This window comes from Coregonus clupeaformis, chromosome 15 (genome assembly GCF_020615455.1).
Source record: "Coregonus clupeaformis isolate EN_2021a chromosome 15, ASM2061545v1, whole genome shotgun sequence".
NCBI classification, from domain to species: domain Eukaryota; kingdom Metazoa; phylum Chordata; class Actinopteri; order Salmoniformes; family Salmonidae; genus Coregonus; species Coregonus clupeaformis.
In genome coordinates this window covers 43,636,691-43,644,111 of record NC_059206.1, presented here as the reverse complement: position 1 = coordinate 43,644,111, position 7,421 = coordinate 43,636,691, and the positions used below count along the sequence as shown (strand labels likewise).

Genomic DNA, 7,421 nt, shown 5'->3' with positions numbered 1-7,421 from the left:
CCGGCCTGTTCCTGCCACTCGCACCAAGCCTACGGTGCGCGTCGCCAGCCCGGCCCGGCCTGTTCCTGCCACTCGTACCAAGCCTACGGTGCGCGTCGCCAGCCTGGCCCGGCCTGTTCCTGCCACTCGCACCAAGCCAGGGGTGCGAGTCGTCAGCCTGGTAAGGCCCGTTCCTGCTCCACGCACCAAGCCAGGGGTGCGTATCGTCAGCCCGGTCCGGCCCACTCCTGCTCCCCACACCAAGCCAGTGGTGTGCGTCGTCAGTCCGGCACGGCCCGTGCCTGTTCCCCACACCAAGCCAGTGGTGTGCGTCGCCAGTCCGATCCGGCCCGCTCCTGCTCCCCGCACCAAGCCTATGGTACGCGTCGTCAGTCCGGCACGGCCCGTGCCTGTTCCACCGGTGCCTGGTCCGGCACCGGTCAGCGGCTTCACGCCGGAGCTAGAGCAATCCGCTCCACCAGTGTGCAGTCCAGCTCCAGTCAGCGGGGCCAGACCGGACCAGGGGTACTTTGGGGGGTTGGAGAGGGAGTGGGGATCAGGCCCGGAGCCGGATCCGCCGCCAAGGCGGAGTGCCCACTCGGTCCCTCCCCTGTGGTATTTAGTTGACGCGGTCGGAGTCCGCGCCTTTAGGGGGGGGTACTGTCACGCCCTGGCTCTGGGGACACTTGTATGTTGAGCCAGGGTGTGTAAGTTCTATGTGTTTGTTCTATGTGTCGTATTTCTATGTCGGGAGTTCTAGTTGTGCTGTTTCTATGTTGGCCAGAGTGACTCCCAATCAGAGGCAACAAGTGTCAGCTGTGGCTGGTTGTCTCTGATTGGGAGCCATATTTAAACTGTCTGTTTTCCCTTTGTATTTGTGGGATCTTGTTTCTTGTTGGTCTGTGTTAGACCGTGAACTGTCACGCCATCGTTTTGTTGTTTTTGATCGTGTATTCACTAAATAAAGAGTATGTTTGCCTGCAACGCTGCGCCTTGGTCCTCCTCTCTTACCGACGATCGTGACAAATGGTAGGTTTATTTGAACAGTGAGAGACAGAATAACAAAAAAAATCCAGAAAAACGCATGTCAAAAATGTTATAAATTGATTTGCATTTTAATGAGGGAAATAAGTATTTGACCCCTCTGCAAAACATTACTTAGTACTTGGTGGCAAAACCCTTGTTGGCAATCACAGAGGTCAGACGTTTTTTTGTAGTTGGCCACCAGGTTTGCACACATCTCAGGAGGGATTTTGTCCCACTCCTCTTTGCAGAGCTTCTCCAAGTCATTAAGGTTTCGAGGCTGACGTTTGGCAACTCAAACCTTCAGCTCCCTCCACAGATTTTCTATGGGATTAAGGTCTGGAGACTGGCTAGGCCACTCCAGGACCTTAATGTGCTTCTTCTTGAGCCACTTTTTTGTTGCCTTGGCCGTGTGTTTTGGGTCACTGTCATGCTGGAATACCCATCCACGACCCATTTTCAATGCCCCGGCTGAGGGAAGGAGGTTCTCACCCAAGATTTGACGGTACATGATGCCGTCCATCGTCCCTTTTGATGCGGTAAAGTTGTCCTGTCCCCTTAGCAGAAAAACACCCCCAAAGCATCATGTTTCCACCTCCATATTTGACGGTGGGGATGGTGTTCTTGGGGTCATAGGCAGCATTCCTCCTGAAGTTTGCCAAAGAGCTTGATTTTGGTCTCATCTGACCACAACACTTTCACCCAGTTCTCCTCTGAATCATTCACATGTTCATTGGCAAACTTCAGACGGCCCTGTATATGTGCTTTCTTGAGCAGGGGGACCTTGCGGGCGCTGCAGGATTTCAGTCCTTCACGGCGTAGTGTGTTACCAATTGTTTTCTTGGTGACTATGGTCCCAGCTGCCTTGAGATCATTGACAAGATCCTCCCGTGTAGTTCTGGACTGATTCCTCACCGTTCTCATGATCATTGCAACTCCACGAGGTGAGATCTTGCATGGAGCCCCAGGCCGAGGGAGATTGACAGTTATTTTGTGTTTCTTCCATTTGCAAATAATCGCACCAACTGTTGTCACCTTCTCACCAAGCTGCTTGGCGATGGTCTTGTAACCCATTCCAGCCTTGTGTAGGTCAATCTTGTCCCTGACATCCTTGGAGAGCTCTTTGGTCTTGGCCATGGTGGAGAGTTTGGAATCTGATTGATTGATTGCTTCTGTGGACAGGTGTCTTTTATACAGGTAACAAGCTGAGATTAGGAGCACTCCCTTTAAGAGTGTGCTCCTAATCTCAGCTCGTTACCTGTATAAAAGACACCTGGGAGCCAGAAATCTTTCTGATTGAGAGGGGGTCAAATACTTATTTCCCTCAATAAAATGCAAATCAATTGATAACATTTTTGCCATGTGTTTTTCTGGATTTTGTTGTTGTTATTCTGTCTCTCACTGTTCAAATAAACCTACCATTAAAATTATAGACTGATAATTTCTTTGTCAGTGGGCAAACGTACAAAATCAGCAGGGGATCAAATACTTTTTTCCCTCACTGTGTGTATATATTAGGGGTGTAACGATTCGTTTTAACAACAATTCGATTTGTATCACGATTCGTGGTTGTCGATACGATTCAAGGACGATATTGGTTCATTTAAACGATACGATCCGAAACGATTCAGTGACTTGAAATCGATTCAGTAACCTTTTAGCCAAAAATTCAACCAGTGTGACTGAAATAAATACCTGGATACTGGACAGTGCAGGTGAAGTTTCCTAGATTCCTGTTTCTTGTAAGGACCGCAATGGTGGCTTGATAATTTCTCGCTCGTCGGCTTCTCCTCTGTCGTCCGCCATGCTATGTTTTGTTGTCTTGGCGCCTTTGCGCTGCTGCTGGCGCGATGACGTCACGGATAGGCAGACTGAATCGAGTAATGTTTAAAGCCTTTATCATTAAAAGTGCTAAGAAAAAACATCCATATAAAGTCTGACGTGCTTAAATCCAATGGGTTGTTTCCTAGTATCGATACAATCGATTTATTACATTTTAAAACGATGTTAGATCGATATATGTTGTCCAAAAGGCCAACTCGCCGAGCACAGATCGATGTAGTTGGATCATAGGAATATAAATCGATACATCGATGTAGTAGATGGATCGTTACACCCCTAGTATATATGTATGTATGTATGTATGTGTATATGTATGTGTATATGTATGTGTATATGTATGTGTATATGTATATATGTGACACGTATTAATGCCAAAATAACATGTAAAATAACATGCAAAACAGGCAAGCCCCCCCCCCCAAAAAAAAAATGTATATATTTATTTGGGGGGGGCTTGCCTGTTTTGCGTGTTATTTTGGCATTAATACGTGTCACATATCAGTTTGCAAACTTTCTTGAGTAAGGCAGCTCCAAAATGCAGGTGTTTCAGCCTATCTCAGTGCTTTCTGTGGTGGTGGGGCAGCCAGCAGAAAATACGGAGCGTAGGTGTTGGTAATGTTCTCTAGTTGTTCCATGATTATCTCAGTGTTCTGTCACTCGTGGGGACAGTATGTCACCGCAAAGTCTGAGGGTAGAGCAAAAAAATTCAAGCCCCTTGGGTGCTGCCATAGAGTTACATTAGAAGTGCCCATCTAAGAAGGCTCAAGGTCATTGGCCACAGACAAAATGACGTCAAATCACTTTATATCTACAGTAGCTTTGATTGGACTAATCATGTAAACATCATACTTTCAAAATATTAGCTAGCAGTCATCGTGAATCAAGTCGACAATCTACTGGCAAATCCCTTTTAATCCTTGTCATATGAAGAGAAATAATGAAGGGAAATTATAGGAACAAGTATCGGTGCTCATTGGCCATTGGACATAAACATTACACAAGAAGTTGGAAATCACAAATTCAACAATGAGTGGTTTGGAAGGAATCAGTGACAGTGGCTAACTGCAAGCATTGCAAAGCAATCACTAGCCTGCTATTCGGTGGAGTGGCTGTGTGGTCCCAAATCTGGGATTAAGGGTCTCTTTTCCAAGTTTAAAACATTCAACATTGGTCATGCTGTCAATGAAGCATGATTTGTGCCATGCTCAAAACAACTTAACTCGGAACTGCGGAAACTTGACTTCAGTGAGTTCAAGACAACTGGGAACTTGGGGAAGAAATTAGCTCCGACTGGGAAAATACGTTTTGAACGGTCATCCAACTCGTAATTGTAAATCTGGAACTCGGGCCTCTTTCTAGAGCTATGACCTGAAGTTCAATGACGTCATCGTGATTCGACCTTGTTTTTTTTCCAGAGTTCCCAGTTGTCTTGAAAGAACCATAAATCCAGAGAATGCCAGACTTTGATTACAAAATTTGCCCACGAAGGACCGCCGCGCCACCTTCCTGTTCAAGTGAGCACAGCACAACAAGGTGAGTCCAAAAATGTATTGTATGCTGCTGCATAAATGATGTAATATGCCAGGGAGATATGTATACTGAAGAGAAGAAAGTAATACTAAGTGTATGTTGTATAGTAAGCTGTTAGTAGCCCATGTGCCTCACCCTAATAATTTGGTCCATTTTCCCATCATAACTTAGCGTACTGTTCTGACTTGGTGGTGCACATTTAGCCTATAACTGTTTTAGAGAAATGTCATAATCGAATATTGTAAGAGCTTTCATTGTCTGCTTATATGCCCCCTTTATTTATCCTACGGTTCTGACTTGATGTACAGGGAGAATACTGTAAGAATGACCCATGTTCTGAATCCTGTCACTGTACATTTCAAAAGTGCTAAACAAATAGTTATATTGACTACGTCCGTCCTAGCTCGGTCATTAATGTCTTAATCGAAATTACGGATTGCCTCTTATCCGCTTGTCGTCCCGTTATGCCATAGTTTGTACATCTCAATTGTCATTAGAAACCACATTTGTTTAAGCAAGTCAGCCATATCAGCTATGTTTTTTTTAAAGGCAGTAAATGAGGCTGAATGAACTGTTTCGCTGCCAGACAAGGCTCCGCTGATAGCCAGGTGTAGCAGTGGTAAGGTGTTGGGGCTGCTGTGGGGACTCTGCTGTTGGGACAGCTTTATGTAGGCCCTAACAGTTTGTGGGCACAGTTTGTCACCATTCTAGGGCAATTCATGTATTGTTTAGTGTTGTGATGTGTAGTGACTTTGCTGGCATGCATCCCACTTATTTACATGCTAAAATCGGCACTGCTACAAACACAGTTTCTATACTAGGCTACAGCAGAGATCTTGTGCAACTTCGGTGTGCACTGTGCAGTAGGTGCGCCGACTGTACCAGCCGGCGCAACGCACTATGCAGCAACAGTTGGGCGGGTTTACGGTGCCACTATGTTGAATACGAAGTACTAACAATGAAAGGTAACTTGCACATTACAGAGTAAATTGAAACATTTCTGTAACTGTGAACAAACATCGGTTTGCTAATCTCCCTTTTATTATATTACTTTTATTCACTTACGATACTTTGGCCCACGGAAAGTTTGTTCAAGACTCACAAGGGCCGGTGGAGCAGCCTTATTGGCTCAGGGCAGTCTCAGGGCTTGGATCTGGATACAGGTCGTGGTTCTCTATTAGTCTTCAACTGTCTCCAAGCTTATCTGTCTGGTAACTACATGACAAGGCAGGTGAGATTAATATTTTGTTGAATTTAATGCACTATCTATTCATATTTGTCAAATAAATAATGATTCGCTATTCCTGGCTATGACATATCTAATGTTGTTTATGCTACATGAGTTTTGTCCTTTTTGAGTATTTTGCTATAAACAAGAAGCATAAGCATTTGTAATTCATGTGGAAGGGAAGGCAGTGCAATAATACAAATAGTTTATTAGGCAGACATTGTAAAAGTAATGTCATATATCTGGGTTAAATTCCACAGACATAAGGCTTTAACTCTGTATTATATATTACTCTATTATAAACTGGGTGGTTCGAGCCCTGAATGCTGATTGGCTGACATCCATGGTATATCAGACCGTATACCACGGGTATGACAAAAAAACATGTTTTACTGCTCTAATTACGTTGGTAACTAGTTTATAATAGCAATAAGGTACCTCGGGGGTTTGTGGTAAATGGCCAATATACCATGGCTAAGGGCTGTATCCAGGCACTCTGTGTTGCGTCGTGCTTAACAGCTCTTAGCCGTGGTATATTGGAAATATACCACACCCCCTCGTGCCTTATTGCTTAAGTGTATACCAGTAAGTCTACTTACTGACAGAGATACAATCTTTGGGGAACGTTATGTACAGATGTTCTTGGGTGGAGGCTTCATATCTCATAAGTGCATGGGTGCTTGTAAGTCGCTCTGGTTAAGAGCGTCTGCTAAATGATGTAAATGTAATGTAAATGTGCTCAGCTGCCGTAACCACGCTCTTTGCTGTATCTGCGTTATATCACACAGTTAAAAAGACGCAAGCTCACTTGTCAGGTCACTGGATTTACTTAGCTTGCTCTGTTTCCTCTACCTCTGACCCTGATGACATCATGGTGACCCTGACTGGACCTCCTCTATGGGGCTTCCGCCTCTAACTGTCACCAAGGTAGCTGCAAACACAGACTGTACTGCCACACACACTACACAAATGAACAGATACAACATTCTTAATTTAGTAAAATGTCAGTGTCTTTTCTCACACAGTGTCTTTATCTACAACTTCAGGTGAATGGGTTAATCAAAGCTGAGCTGGCTAACTAGTGAGTGGGTGATATCATAGTGGAGATAAATGGAGAGAGTACTGCAGGGATGCTGCATGTGCAAGCTCAGAAAAACAGCAAGGAATCCAGACCCCCAGCTTACACTCCTCATAGACAGGTAGGCTGAGAAAGAGAGGAGTTATGTATTCACTTCATGAGCGTATTGTAAACGGATGACTGGGTTCTGTTCACTTTGTTTCTCTCTGTCCCTTCATGACAGACCTAAAACAGTATTTGGACTGACCAGAAGGGTGGCTTTTCCTCAGGACTTAGTCTGTCATAACCAGGTTGGTTCTTTTACTGTGTGTTTACTGTAAAGTGATTTATTGAAACAGATCTTTGTTATGTGCTGTATTTCTGATATGAATTTTATATAGATATGACTATACTCTATACAGATTGAAGCAGCTATAGGCAGTTTAGAAAGCATTCAAGTATATGTTTTTAATGATTTAATAATGTCTCTAGATTGCTGCATCAAATGTTTTAGAAGCAAGTCAACAGAGTAATACAGCAAAATAAAATATTCCATCACAGCGCCGCTACAGAAAGTTCTGCCCAGCTTGATTTCCGTACCTAACATACTTTCCATGATTCCTGTGGACAGGAAGATCATATCCCCAACAACAGCAAGAGGTGACTGATTCAGGACAGTAAATCGATGATCGTAGTCAACAGATTGTGATTTAAAGTAATTTGCTGCCCCCATGTGGCTACTCTTTAAAGTGTCCCTTGCAG

At 44.3% G+C, this 7,421-nt stretch overlaps 1 long non-coding RNA gene across 1 annotated transcript; it reads left to right on the top strand.

Annotated features, from left to right (window-relative positions):
- The first annotated feature begins 6,133 nt into the window (after positions 1–6,133).
- On the top strand, positions 6,134–6,967 carry LOC121583288. Its single transcript, XR_006003486.1, has 3 exons — positions 6,134–6,529; positions 6,649–6,801; positions 6,904–6,967. It is a non-coding gene; the product is annotated as an uncharacterized LOC121583288 (long non-coding RNA).
- The last annotated feature ends 454 nt before the right edge of the window (positions 6,968–7,421 follow it).